The sequence below is a fragment of the Parasteatoda tepidariorum genome, chromosome 1, assembly GCF_043381705.1.
Source record: "Parasteatoda tepidariorum isolate YZ-2023 chromosome 1, CAS_Ptep_4.0, whole genome shotgun sequence".
NCBI lineage: Eukaryota > Metazoa > Arthropoda > Arachnida > Araneae > Theridiidae > Parasteatoda > Parasteatoda tepidariorum.
This window is the reverse complement of record NC_092204.1, coordinates 50,240,087-50,254,321: the sequence shown is the minus strand read 5'-3', so window position 1 is coordinate 50,254,321 and position 14,235 is coordinate 50,240,087. Positions and strand designations below refer to the sequence as shown.

At 30.4% G+C, this 14,235-nt stretch overlaps 1 non-coding gene across 1 annotated transcript; it reads left to right on the top strand.

Annotated features, from left to right (window-relative positions):
• Window positions 1-13,806: 13,806 nt before the first annotated feature.
• On the top strand, window positions 13,807-13,898 carry TRNAI-UAU (transfer RNA isoleucine (anticodon UAU)). The gene is given in 2 exon segments: window positions 13,807-13,844; window positions 13,863-13,898. It is a non-coding gene; the product is annotated as a tRNA-Ile (tRNA).
• The last annotated feature ends 337 nt before the right edge of the window (window positions 13,899-14,235 follow it).

Genomic DNA, 14,235 nt, shown 5'->3' with positions numbered 1-14,235 from the left:
CCATGTCTCGTATTTTTTAAACAATTTAGATTTATAACAACACTCATGGGATCGAGATATAGCGAAATACACAATGCTGACCAAACTATGTGGACCATATTTTCGAGACTGCGGCTACCCCCTATATTTTGAGAGTCGGAAAATCCAAATCCGTCGAAAAATGGTATGATTATTCAGTCAAAGTACGTTTTTCTGTCTGATTTCGTAACTTAAATTATCGTCTGTACATATTAATTAGCATATTTGAGGTCACCCTTTCTAGCTATTAAGATTGAGCCCCAGAATGTAAAAATCTGATCATTAGATCAAAAACTATTCAGGGCGGTCAGTTTTTCTGGACACACAGTACATTGCCTTCTGAGTTGGTTGCAATAATTATCAATATGTTGCCCTGAGCGGAGATGGCTCAGGGAATAAAGCGTTCGACTTCCAATGAGGTGAACCGGGTTCGAATCTCAGTCATGGCTGGTCTATACGAGTTCTGAATACGGCGAGCACCAACCACAGTGCCGACATGAAATATTCTCAATGTTATCATGGGTTAGAGTCCTCTTGCCGTCAGGCTAATCGTGGGAGGTTCTCGTGGTCTTCCCCTCCATGTGACGCAATGCGGGTTAGTTCCATCAAAGAGTCCTCCATGACGACAAATTTTTCCCAATACTTAATCCAGGAGTTGCCTTGTCTTCTGGATTGAGTTATATTACAATATTACAAAATTACAATTCAACGTTGTTGAGCATTAGTAGTCGTAAATCCAGAAATTGGGTCGACTGTTCAACGACGGCTACAAAATAAAATAAAATATGTTGCCCGCCTCAATTAAGTATTAAAAGGAATCATTTCAAGCTAAAATCATTGCACAGATCAATGCATAATATGACCGAAATCTTCTTTTCGTTTTCCTATCTTTCTTGAATACGGAATCAAAGATCTGTGGTGTAAAGCAACTATCTTTCTTACCCCAACATTCATTTTATGTGAAATTAATGGTCAAATGAAATGTGTATCTCTCTCTTCTTTTCGCTCTTTAAAAAAAAAGAAAATCGGGAATAGTATGGAAAGCAGTAAGAGAGTCAAATAATCTAAATATACATGACATACAGTATACAGAGTTTAACTAGTCTATAGTTCCATTGTTTGGCAACGATTAAAATTTTAATATCTACTCAGAGAGTATAATTATTATTTTTTACATAAAAACCTCGAATTATGGATTTTCTGAAAAAAGTTTTTAATAAAGCTTTTGAATGACATCATTCTAATCAAAGGGATCAACTTTGTACTAAATATTCTAAACATTTTTTTTTTACTCTGTTAAAGTATAATTTTTGCTTCACATAAACTTTTTATTCGTATCAAAATCGGCAACGGCCTGAAAACTACTGAAGCTTCTATTGTCATGATACGCAGAACTAAAATTAAAATTTTATCATAATCACCTGTTGAAACGTTTTCAGAATTTCTATCGACGATAATTTCCATTTTGCGATATGACACTAAAATCTGCTTGCAGTGGTCAGAAAATGATTGAAACACACAGAATAGACTCTCACAGAACTGCAGCTGTAGTTTGAGATCTCTAGTGGGTCGTAAAGTGTAATGAATTTTAATAGACACTAAAGTATTTTTACAGCTGTTATAAGACTAACTTGTATTTTCAACTAATATAAAGCTCTAGCTGAAACTTTATCTTTTGACTTAGTCAAAAATTAGCTTAATGTTTATCGATTTTATTTCAGCTCCAGCTGTCCAAAAATAATTGAAACTTGCATCGTCTTTACGCAAATAAGTGCAGTTACCATTTGTGCTTTTTAGTTATACGGAAAGTGGTCGTATTTTTAACTGATGATAAATTCTATGTTAGTTAGTGATTCGAAAGTCGGTTAGTTTTTAGATGGAATACGTGGTTCTGAAAAGATCTTAAGTAAAAACTTTAGTCCCCTTAGTATAGATAAACCGGATCCCAAAATTTTGCCAGGTTCGAGTGCCCAGTACGCGTTGAAAATCAACCAGCTGAACCAGCCGATTTCCTACGAACAGCAAAAATCTTTTCTGTTGTTCCGCCTGTTTGGCTACCTACCCGGTGTTCTGAAATTTATGGAAAACATTATTAAAGTTGCATATTTTATAGTTATTAGAAATTTTTCATTCTGGTTAATAGGTAATGTTGCGTTTTTCGATCGAAATGTGTACTGTCGTCAGACGCAGAACTCCAGTTAAAATTCAATCACCATCCACTAGTTAAAACGTGTTTAGAATTTCGATCGATGATAATTTCTATTTTGCGATTTGACACAATTATGTTCTCAGTAGTTAGAAAATGATTGAACTTTCTTAGTAGTCACGCACAGAAGTACAGTTATAATTTGAGTTCTTTAGTTGATCGTGGTTGGTTGGTTCTAATGCCACTTGGCACACGGGCAAGCCTGCTTGGTGAAACCGAGCAGATTTAACGCAGAATGTGCGATTCTTAAGTGGCGCCATTCTTCAGTATGCGTCTTTTTCAGTGGCGCCATCTATGGCCAAGAATTTGACTTCTGCCGCATCATACGTCACACCTGTTTAATAAGGCGGACCCATTCATACATCCATTCATTCATCCACAGATCGTAATTTTGATCTGAATCAGAGAACGATCGGTCTCCAATCCAGTCAGTGCAGTCCGTGCATCAGTCACCAACTACACGGGGAGTCTTCGGCCGGCGGGGTTCGAACCCACGAACTCTCGACATAGGCCCAGCGCCCTACCGACCAGGCTATACCGGCCCTTAGTTGATCGTAAAGTGTGTGTAATGAATACTATTTGATACTAAATTTTACAGCAGTCGTAAAACTATTGTAACTTTTAACTTTAACATATAGAGCTCCAGTTTAATTTGACCCCTTAGTCAGTCGAAAAATAGCCAAACGTTTTGATGATTTTTATTCAGCCATAGCTTTTAAGAAATGACTAAAACGTGAACTGTCGTCTTCCACATAGGTGCAGTAACTATTTGTGCCTATATGGTGGAAAATAGTAATTAATTCAGTTTTTAGAGATTAAAATACGACTGTAACATGTGATTCAGTTAAGAGCTTCTGTTATTACTTCAAGTGCTCTTAGCTAATTTTAATTTTTCCTTTGAAGAGCTTCTTAATGCGCTACTATTGAGCTTCCTAAAGTGCTTCTATCAAGATTAGATTTCATCGACGACATTTCACTTTTGGTGATAATATTGCTGTAAATTCGACTTGTAACGATCAGTAAACGATTGACACTTACGTTATAATTCTGATCAAAGCTTTAATTTAAATTTTAGCATTCTAGCTGGTAAGAAAGTTTTCGAAACTTCGATGTCAATTTCCTTCGTTGCAGTCCCGACAGTGAGTTAATAAGAACGTGAGTGTTTTATTTATTAAATATCCTATTTTCGATTTTAAATCTTCTTTATTTTATCAAATATCAATGCTAAAAGTTATTTTTGAACAGTACCGTTAAAAGTTATTCTCGAATATATTCAGCAGTACTATTCTTGAGTTTTAAAGGAATGTATGATAAATTGTAAGTATTATTAATTTAGAAGAATTTTTTAAGCAAAAAAATATTTCATTTTTAAAATATTTAATATTTCTTTCTATCTTCAATCATAAAAATGCCTCGACCATTCCGAATTCTCAGTTTCAAAAAAAATATAAAAAGAAATTTCTTTAAAGAAATAAAAATGTTTTCTCCTAAAGCACAACAAATAAAAAAATTATTACTTGAAATAATAATACTCAAAAACGCTCATTTACTTTTTAAGTATTTTTTTTTCGATTAATTACAGATAAGAAAAGAATTCTAACATAATTAATCTTTTTGTTTAAGAAATAGTTTCTGGTATATTAAGATCTTAAATTTAAAAAAAGACACTTAATAAGGTTATTTATACTTGAAGGAATTCTTAAGGAAAAAACATAAGATAAGTTGTTGACAATTAAAAGAGGAAATGTTAATTTCATAAGCATTTTTTGTTTTACTTTCAATAATGTTAACACAATTTTTTTAACTTCAAAGAATGTTAATAAAATAATTTAATGTATCTATTACAAATTTAGTAGAGATACAAAGAATAATTTTTTGTGAAGAAAATCTATTTAGGTCACACAAAAAATTTTAATATATGATATTGTGTTGCTTTTAAAATAACTAAAATAACATTTTTTCTCAACAGTGGACTTAAATGTATTTCTTTGCCACCTACTTCAAACAAGCACATAATTATTATATATTTTGACAGCTAATATATAGCAAGACTTGCTTGAAGAAAAGTTTGATTCTACGCAGTTTTTTGGTTGTTGCCTTTTTAAGTATGGAATGTGAAAAACAGCATTTTCGGCATATTTTAATTTTTTACCATCGAAACGATAAAATTGCTGCTCAACCTGGAAGCAAAAATATTCTATATGCATAAAAAATATGTATTGACAGAATCCAAATACTAAAACTGGTTTGATAAATTTTAACATGGCAATTTCGATGTTGAAAATGCTCCACATTATGAAATACCATTTAGAGCTGAATAAAGGCATTAATTGATAAAAACGAATAACAACTTGTGAGATTGATGAGAGATTAAATTTATCATATCCCGCAGTTTATGATCATTCGAAACGTCTAGGTTTAATCTCAAAGCTCGACATTTGTTTTTCTCATTTTGTTTGCTGATGTCTGTTGTTTGCTACTTAAACTTCAAGAAAATGTTCCATTTTTGAAGAACATGATCACTGGGAAACTTCAAGAAAATGTTCCATTTTTGAAGAACATGATCACTGGGAACTAGAAATCGATTATCTACAACAATATCCTGATCTAAACGAAATTGTTTTAGATGGTAAGCCTTTCACTCAAAATGAGAAGGTCAAAAATCATCTCGCTCAGTTTTTGATCAGCAATGAATAAGCATTTTATGAGCGTGGAATCATGCTACTGCCAGAAAGATGACAAAGGCATTGGACCAGAATAGACAATATATAATTAAATACAATATTTATTCTTAATAATTCTTTTATTTTTATTAAAAAAAAGATGAAATTACCTTTCGAACAACCCAATCAAAAGCCGGTAAAAAGTTAAAAGAACACAGAGAGATTAAAATCACCAAAACCTCTTAATTTCTAGGGTGAACCTGAAAAATCGATTCTGAATGAAAATAGTGTTCTTATATATCTTTGATAATAACATGTTGAAACTAAAGTACTGGTAAATTAGAAATTTCAATACGAACTGCAGCCTAATGAACTACGAACCGATATTCAAAAAATATGAAAAAGTTTAATTGAAGCGTACTCTCATAATGAGTATATGAGTTTCATAATTATGTGCACAAATAATGAATACATGTTTATTGCGAAACTAAGTTTTATGTGGTACCGATTGCCTGTAACCGAAATATGAGCATACTCGGTTGTCAAAAAGTGATCGAAATTCAGATTTTAAGGCAAAGCATACAGAAAAGAGATAAAGTACTGCTCTTCGAATACGTAACTAACTCGGGAAACTGCTCGGTTCGGTGAGCTATACCAGAAAAATAAATTACAGGATTGAGCAACATACTCAGATTTAGCAGAACATTATATTTACTGAGCATGAGAAGTAATTTTATATCGCATGAGAAGAAATTTCAGTTACATGCATGCGCATTAAAAGTAATTTTATATCGGTCGTTTAACAGTTGACCCAGTTTTTAGGTTTATGACAACTAATGTTCAACTCAGTAGCCTTGTAATTTTGAACCAATCCAGAAGACGAGGAAACTCCTGGATCAGTACCCCCAGGGGTATGATTTGTTATGGAAACATAGAGGACTTTGTGACTCGACAGATTTAACGGGCATGAGTCACCATTCACAACACGTGGAGTCTTCGGCTGGTGGGGATTGAACCCGCGACCTCTTGGACATGAGCCCAGTACCCTACCGACCAGGCTATCCCGGCCTGCATGAGAAGTAAAGTGACAGTCAGGAGTAACGCGGGGAGCTGCTCTGTTCGCTTCACTATACCAAAAAACTACTTACAACATACTCAGATTTAACAGAACATTATGTTAACTGAGATCCAGCGCATGCGCATAAGAAGCAAAGTGACAGTCAGGTGGTACGTCACCTGCGAACCGGTTGTTGAACAACTCTGCATGTCTGTTTGGGTACGCTGCTTCCCGCCAACCACCATTTTATTTTTTCTTTCTATATCAAAATGTGTTAGCAGATTTACTTAACATTGCTATAAGTGTATTCTCACAGAAAAATCTCAGCTAATAGTGCAGTACTGTTTATCAGTAGTGTAAAATTACAGAACGAACCAACGATAAAAAAGTGAAAACGTTTCTTATTCGCCATAATACTTCGCCATTCCCAGTATTTATAAGGAGGAGACTGCTGTTGTGCCCCTAAATGTCGTTTTTTCCTTCATATATATGAACCACACCTAACCTTGGGGAACTTGTTTACATTATTTCAATGAAAGCTAGACTTCTTCCCCAATGCATATTCTTTGTTTAAGGTTCCTTATCTCACGAAAGAATTCAAACTCGGTGAACGAGAGTCTTACTACAATTTCGCATTGGAAATCAAAAATGTTCCTAATAACAGAGCTTTAATTTTTCAATACCCCTTGTGGGCGAATCAAAACAAAACTTTTTATTTCACTTATCGTATTATAAATTTTACACTTAAATGCCTTCATTAAATATTATAAATCCATTCATTCATTTAAAAAAATCTATAAATGTTTTCGAGTTTTAACTATAAAATTTAATTATATTTGCTAAAAAAAGGGATGAATAAACAATCAAGGCACAACTAAATACATCCAATAAAAGAATTACTTTGTAGATATATTTTCTTTTATACTTCTGGCTTTGAACTTTTTTAGATAGATAATTTTTAAAATGAATGTTTAAAGGCTTAGTTGAAATTGATTATTTGAGATTTTATTTTATTTTTGTATAATAAAATCAAAACAATTTTTTTCATGACAGCACTGTTCTTATAAGTGATTGTGAAGATTTAACGATCAATCGTAAAATTTTTATCATTATATAAATCTCTGCTGATGTCGGAAATCTCTTTGAAAATTAGAAATTATATGATGTGTTGTTATATGATGTGTTGTTAATTTAAAAATGTATTCTTAAAAATATATAATAATTTAAACAAACATTAATTTTTCAAATTTAAATCAATAAAAATGATGTTGCAATAAATATTTAATCTTAAAAAAGATTTTGGAGATGAAATATTATTTGCTTACATATGAAAGCACTTCTGAAAATGCATTGGTAAATCAAAAAAAAACTTGCTCTTATCTCCACTTCCTAATTACTTTTTTTTCATAATGCACACGCGTATTATGTTAAAGATTTGTTTAAAAAAGGGTAATAAGCAAGTTTTTAAATTTTAAAAAGAATTCTAGCTCATTGAGTAACTGAGGGGAGAAAAAGATGAGAATCGTTCATTTTTTTAAAAAAATAACAAAATAAAAATAAAAGGAACTAATAAACTACGCTTTAATGATAGTATCCTGAATGGTAGTTGAAAAAATTTAATCAGAGCAAATTAAGTAAATAAAGATATTTCTGAAGGTTTTTAACGTAGTAATCTTACCGATGGAATGAACCATGCATTAGGAAGAAATGAACCATGCATTAAATGTGTTTTACCAAGTCCCACTCCACCATATAGAAACAAAGGATTGCTGCCTGTATGTATGCTACTGGTGTATGGAGAAGATTATATTTATATAATATCTATGGAGAAGTTTACAATTAAATTTTATAGAAGTTGGACCCTTATAAATTCTAATCAGTTGTGATAACAAAGTGGTTGTGGCCTTGCTCATGAGTACACAATTCAACAATGGTAATTCACTATTACATGCTGTAATTTGGATGGAATAGATTTTTCTGATATTATCTAGCCGAGGGCAAATATTAAGTAGATCTTTTCTATTCATTATAGTGATAATGAGACGCCTTGTTAGACAATTTTTAATTTATCATGGTTTGTTCCAAGAGTTCAAAGTACGCGTACACCAGCTGTTTATAGATACCAAACATTTGAGCCCTATTTAGACTTTTTTTTTAATAAATGTGATATAGAAAAAAATAGTACATAATTTAAATATATTTTTTAAATAATCTAATTTAATAAATATACACCCTAACTAGGGATAATTAGAAATTAGTAACGCACATTTTTGACAAATAAGGCATAATCAGGGTGAAAAATTTAATAGTGATAACAAATATGAGATAAATCTCGAGCACTCAATGCAGTTGTGACAACCACTGCATATGCAAATATATTAAATCTTGATCATTTAATATATTTTTGACATCCACTATGTATTATTTTGGTATGAAAACATAACACTATGCGAGATTTTCCCTTTCTTTCTCTTTCGACTCTTTTGTTGTATTTAAGAAAAGGAAATTCCTTTTAGTCTTAACTTAAATTTTCTCCCACCATTGAATATTTCAAAGAACCTTGAGTTTTCTAATAATATTGAAATGTCCACAGCAAACTCGCATCTGTTTGTCCTCGTTAATATTTTATTCCCATTTATTCTTCGAAACTCATTATCCGTTAATTAAAGAAAGACGTAACTAAAGTCCCTATTAAAATACTTCTTACGTCTATTTTTATTCATCCTTTTTAATAATAGGAGAAATTATGTTATGAATGAATATCCTTAAGTCGTAATTGAAGCAAATGTTACTTTTCCTCCATAAAAACCTTGTTTTTTAAATTGCTACCTAACAAATCAGTCTTGAAACTACACATGCTGGTGCAATTTTGAAAAAAATACAAAAAATTTATGTGTAATAAACCACAGAAATATCCCATTTTTCTACACTAGGCCTCCTTTCTCCATATGTATGATGCTCCATTTTTCTTAATAATGTAGCCATGATTATTTGGTTCACTACGAGGGCTGCAAACGTCATTCTTTGAATCTGACAGTGAATAGAAATGGTTTTTACATTGTTGCAATATTTTAATTAGTGGAGAAACTTAAGTGAAGAAAGGCGGGAAAATAAGTTTAAACCCTTATCACATCACTGATGTCCAAATGAAGTGAGAAAACTTAGAGAAGGAATGGCTTCTTAATAGTCTGTTTATAAAAACAACGTGTCTGGAAACACAAGAAGCTTAAAGATTCGTAAAAATCTTCTCAGGTGATAAGGAAAATTTTATAGCTAGTGCCTGATTCTTGACGACAGTTAAAAATATGACATAAATACTGATACGATATCTTTAATTGTATAGTAACTTAAGTTATGTTTTAATTCAAACTGAAGTTTTATACTAATTTAACTGTTTCTTCGGGTTTTTTTTATTTATTCTTTAAGTAGAGAGTTAAGATTAAATGGATTTCTGTTCATACCATGTTTTAAGTGAAAACCAGTAAGGAAGATGATTTCGCAGACCCTTTTTATATTTCCATTTTTTTTAATCCCCGAACTACGGAAAAAATCCCCATTAATGGTTTCACACAACTTTAGACCAGCTGGATTTAAAATGAGAAAGAATCATTGAGTTCCCATTTTTAATTTAGAATTGGTTAAGAATATTTTTTGGGAGACTTTTACTCTCAATCTAGGATAATTGGGTTTTAACTCTTAATTGGGTGGTTTTTTGAATAACTGTGAAGAAGAGGTTTGCGAAAATATAAAAGGAATTGGAAAAAAAGAGAGATCGAGTTAAGTAGAGTTAAAGAGGTAAGATTGTGGTTAGTAAATCATGTAAAATTTGAAATCTAAGGTGCGTAATTTAAAAGGAAAATAAAAGGACAGAGAAGGAGATAGAGTTACATTATGACTGCTGTCCTTAAAACATGATGATCCTTAATATAAATATATATTTATATCCAAAATTAAAACACGATAAGGGTTAAAAAAATTTAATTGAGATTAAAAGGTTATTGAAGTCTGTCGAAACATTACTAAAAAAATGGTATTATAAGAAATAATAAAAACCCTAAATACCCTAACTCCTGTTTGTTGCAAGAAACAACTAATTATTAAGTAGATTTCATTTCCGTTTTCGTTTCTTTCTCGCTATTTATTAATTTGCAATATCTACTGTGTCTACGTTTTGATATTGTTTTTGACATGGATTCTAAAAATATTTATTCGGAGTGGACTTTACTTAACACACTGTGTACAAATTGTATAATGATAAGTTTGGTGAAGATCTAAAATGGTAAAAGTTTTCTTGTAGTTAGGTCTTATATCATATTTTAGAAGTACGGAATTAAAATCTCATTCCTTACCTTTTTTATCCTATAAAAAGGCTTTTAGAAAGTATTAGGGGTTACACTAATAACATAATTGAAACTATTATATCAAAAAATACAAATATGCTATAACTTATTTACTCATATTTTTCTAAGTACAATAGTCTAAACTAAGTGAAATGCTTACAAATACGTCAAACAATCGTTTTCTTTCCTAAATATTTAATGACATTAAATTTAAATTCATATACATACTACACTTTTATATTAGCATAATATTAGATAATATTTCTAATCATTTATTTTTTTTTTACCTATTTATTGCATGATTTTCCATTCAATACATTGATAAAATCTTTGAATTTTCCATCACTTATTCATAAAACTACATCTAAAATTTTTTTTTGATCAAAAACTATTTTTTTTATACATGTAGGAAGTTTCCTCCAGCAAACTAGATTTGAATTTTTCTCTCGCATAGTTAGTGAAGCTATGTTTGAATTCTGCAATTCCTTATCGCAATCTATTGCTTAAATTGCAATATGTAAATGCAGCTAGTTTTATTGGAAAGACTTCTCTAGTCTTTAAAGTAATTTTTCAACATTTCAAGAGTTTAATTTTAAGCGTCGGATTTTTTTTCTTCGTATTTGTTCCCTTGAGGAAAAGATTTTTTACACTTTGAGGATGGAAACTTAATGCATTTTTTCTGTAGTTAGATAACTGTCAAAGTTCGATTAAATTGAAAGTAAGTGTAAGAGTGATATATTTTTAACGGATAATATTTCGATATATTTCGACTGCAACCAAATTTTTCACTTTATTTAAATGCGGATTATTAGATTGAATCATTAATTGTCATTCTTAAAAATCTAATAAAATGAAATAGTATTTATTCCATTCTGTATCCGATTTTAAGTTAAATAAAAATGTTCAGTATGTTTCTCAATTATTCGCGAACGGATTATCTGAGTTACGAATTACTAAGATCGACTTGCCGAAAAAAAAGATTAAAAACGGAGTAAAAAAATATGTGATCATATTTTTTTCTCTTTTTATAGACCGAAATTCTGACAATTTTTGGTGCAATTCGTAGTGTTAATGCTTCCTGGAAGTTTTGTAGAAGACAACGGTAGTACAGATTTGTAGAAAGAAATATTTGAGAAAATAATATTTCTTGTTAAATTCGGACAAAGAGAACTTGTAACAGTGGATTAATGAATATTCAAAATCGGGATATTAAGTTTTATGAGTGGGTCATTTTTTAAAATGGAAAAGCATTTAAAAAATATTTTCTTGAAATTTAAAATGTTTGATTTACTACATATTAAAATTTTAGTTGAAATTGGAATGTTTCTTGCACATAAGATGTAAAACAACAGTACACTTTTTGATTTGAAACATAAAATAAAAGCATAAAAAGTAAACTTGAATCTGCATTGTGTTATCTCTGTTACTTAAATTCTAAAATGATTGAATAAAAAAAAAATATCAGAAAAGAGTAAACATCGCAAGCACAATTTTAGCACCTACATTGGTACCAATATGTATTTATGATTATTTTTATTATTAAAAGAAATTAAAAATATTCCCCCTTTTTTTAATGTTTATAAAAACATTGCAAGCTTGTTTTTAAATCTACTATTTTATATTTCAAGTAAATGTTAAAAAATGTTACATAACTTACACTATAATCAAATTTTCACTTTAAATCACTGAAATTGCTTTTTGTTAAAGTATACAGTGAAATAAAACTTAATTCATATCAGATAAAAGAGTAGAAGAAAGAAACAAAGGGGGTGACTATTAGTGGAATTAAATTTTAAATATCCTTCCATTGCAAGTAACTGAATTTTAGTCTTGCAAATAATGGTTCTTACCTATATCTCATGAATAAACTTTGTATGTAATGAAACACTAAATTAAAAATCAATAAATTTATGTGAAAAGAAATCATCCACATATTACTATCTAACATTAAGCTTCAAGGGATAAAAATTGAAATGTTAATTAAAAATTAATTCATGAAAAAAAATTTATTAATTTTTTTTATTGCTTAAATTTATTAAAAAAAACCTGTATTACAATTACAAAACAAAAATCAGTGAAGCTAGTTTCTAACTTAAAACAATCTACATGTAAAGTTAACTACTATGATCATGGTAACAGAGTGTGAAAAGGAAGCTGCAAGTCAATTGACTTGGACAGGTTCAATTGGGGAAAAAATACAAAACTGAAAGGCATAATTAAATATCAAGTAAGTTAATATCATATAATCAATAATTTTTAAATAATTATAGTAGTAATAGAAAGGAAGCGTTAATAAAACATCCTCGAGCCTGTGTGGTCCACGGGATAGGCACGTTCGCCTCCCAATAAGGTGAATCTGGTTCGAATCCCAGCAATAACTGGATACGAATTCCACATCCGACTCGCACCGACCGCAGTCTGGACGTAAAATATCCTCAATGGTAGAAAAATCGTGGATTGAAGTCCCGTTGCCATCAGACTAACCGTGAGAGGTATTCGTGATTTTCCTCTCCCTGTAACCCAAATGTATGTTTGTTTCATCAAAATGTCTTCTAGGAAGGCAAATTTCTCCCAATACTTGATCCAGGAGTTCCTTTCTGTATTAGGTTCAAAACTACAAGGCTACGGAGTTGAACATTTGTAGCCGTAAACTCAAATTTAGGTTCAAAGACGGTTATAAAATAAAATGAAACATTACCCTGCTAAAGCTTTATTTTCTTAGCAGATATAATGACAAATTTAAAGATGCGAACCATAACTAAAGAGAGCCATGGGACCTACTTTTGACAACTCAAAGAAAAATAACTATTTAGTACAAAATATTGTGAAAGAGTGGTAAAATCCTAGGGACAGCATTAAACTGCTTGATTTTTAACCAAAGACATTTTTTAAAACTGTATATCATATAATCTGTGTTATATATTACATAGAAAACAATTTTCAGAACTAGATCAATTATTTTCAATTATCAGTTGGTTAAATAAGGGCAAAGAGGATGGGATATAGTAATTTAGTTGTATCTGACGTTACGAAACGGTATTACTCAAGCATTATTGTTAAAATACTAATTTCTTTGAATCTACATTTTCTAAAATATATAGTAAATAGGATCTGTAAGATCAAAAGTTTTATTATAGTTTGCTAATATAGTAATAATAAATCTAATTATAAATAAAACATATTTTTCAATTTATAAAGATACATTTTAAATTCCTACGCTTACGTTTCTCACGTGATCAACTCTTAGAACGCTTAAGATAATTATTTTTAAACATAAGAATGAAAAAATACTTAATGCGAATAATAAACTTTTTTTTTGTTTTTCTCTAAATTCTAAATATTATACATTTAAAAATGACGTATAACTAGATAGACAGGATGAGAAAAAAATACGAACTTCCCTTTCCATAAACATACGGGATGCAATGATAACATCTGCTTCCATTTAAACGAAATTATTACTTTTACGGCTTTCTTCTCATAAAAATTGATTGAATATGAAAGAAATATCTTGCTTTACTGTCCCCAGTGGCGCAATTGGTTAGCGCGCGGTACTTATAAGGCAGTGCCTGCAAGTAATGCCGAGGCTGTGAGTTCGAGCCTCACCTGGGGAAGACATTTTGTTATCAACAGATTCTAATAAAAAATATGTAAATCGAATATCTAAAAGAAATTTTTTTGATTAAATATTTGTTTCATGTATTTACAGTATTGCTTGAATTTAATTTAATATTTGCTTTTCATTTATATACAATTTACTAATTTAAACTTCTTGATATATGTGTAAAGCCATTTCCAAAAATCAAAACTATCCAAATTATAAAAGAATAATTTTAAAAAAATAATCAAAAATTAGTTCCTAATAATTTATGTCATTGCTCAAAGCAAATATTTTTGGTAAATTGTCTTTCTAGTGTCTCTCTCTCTCACTCTCTCTGTTAAGTAGAGTTA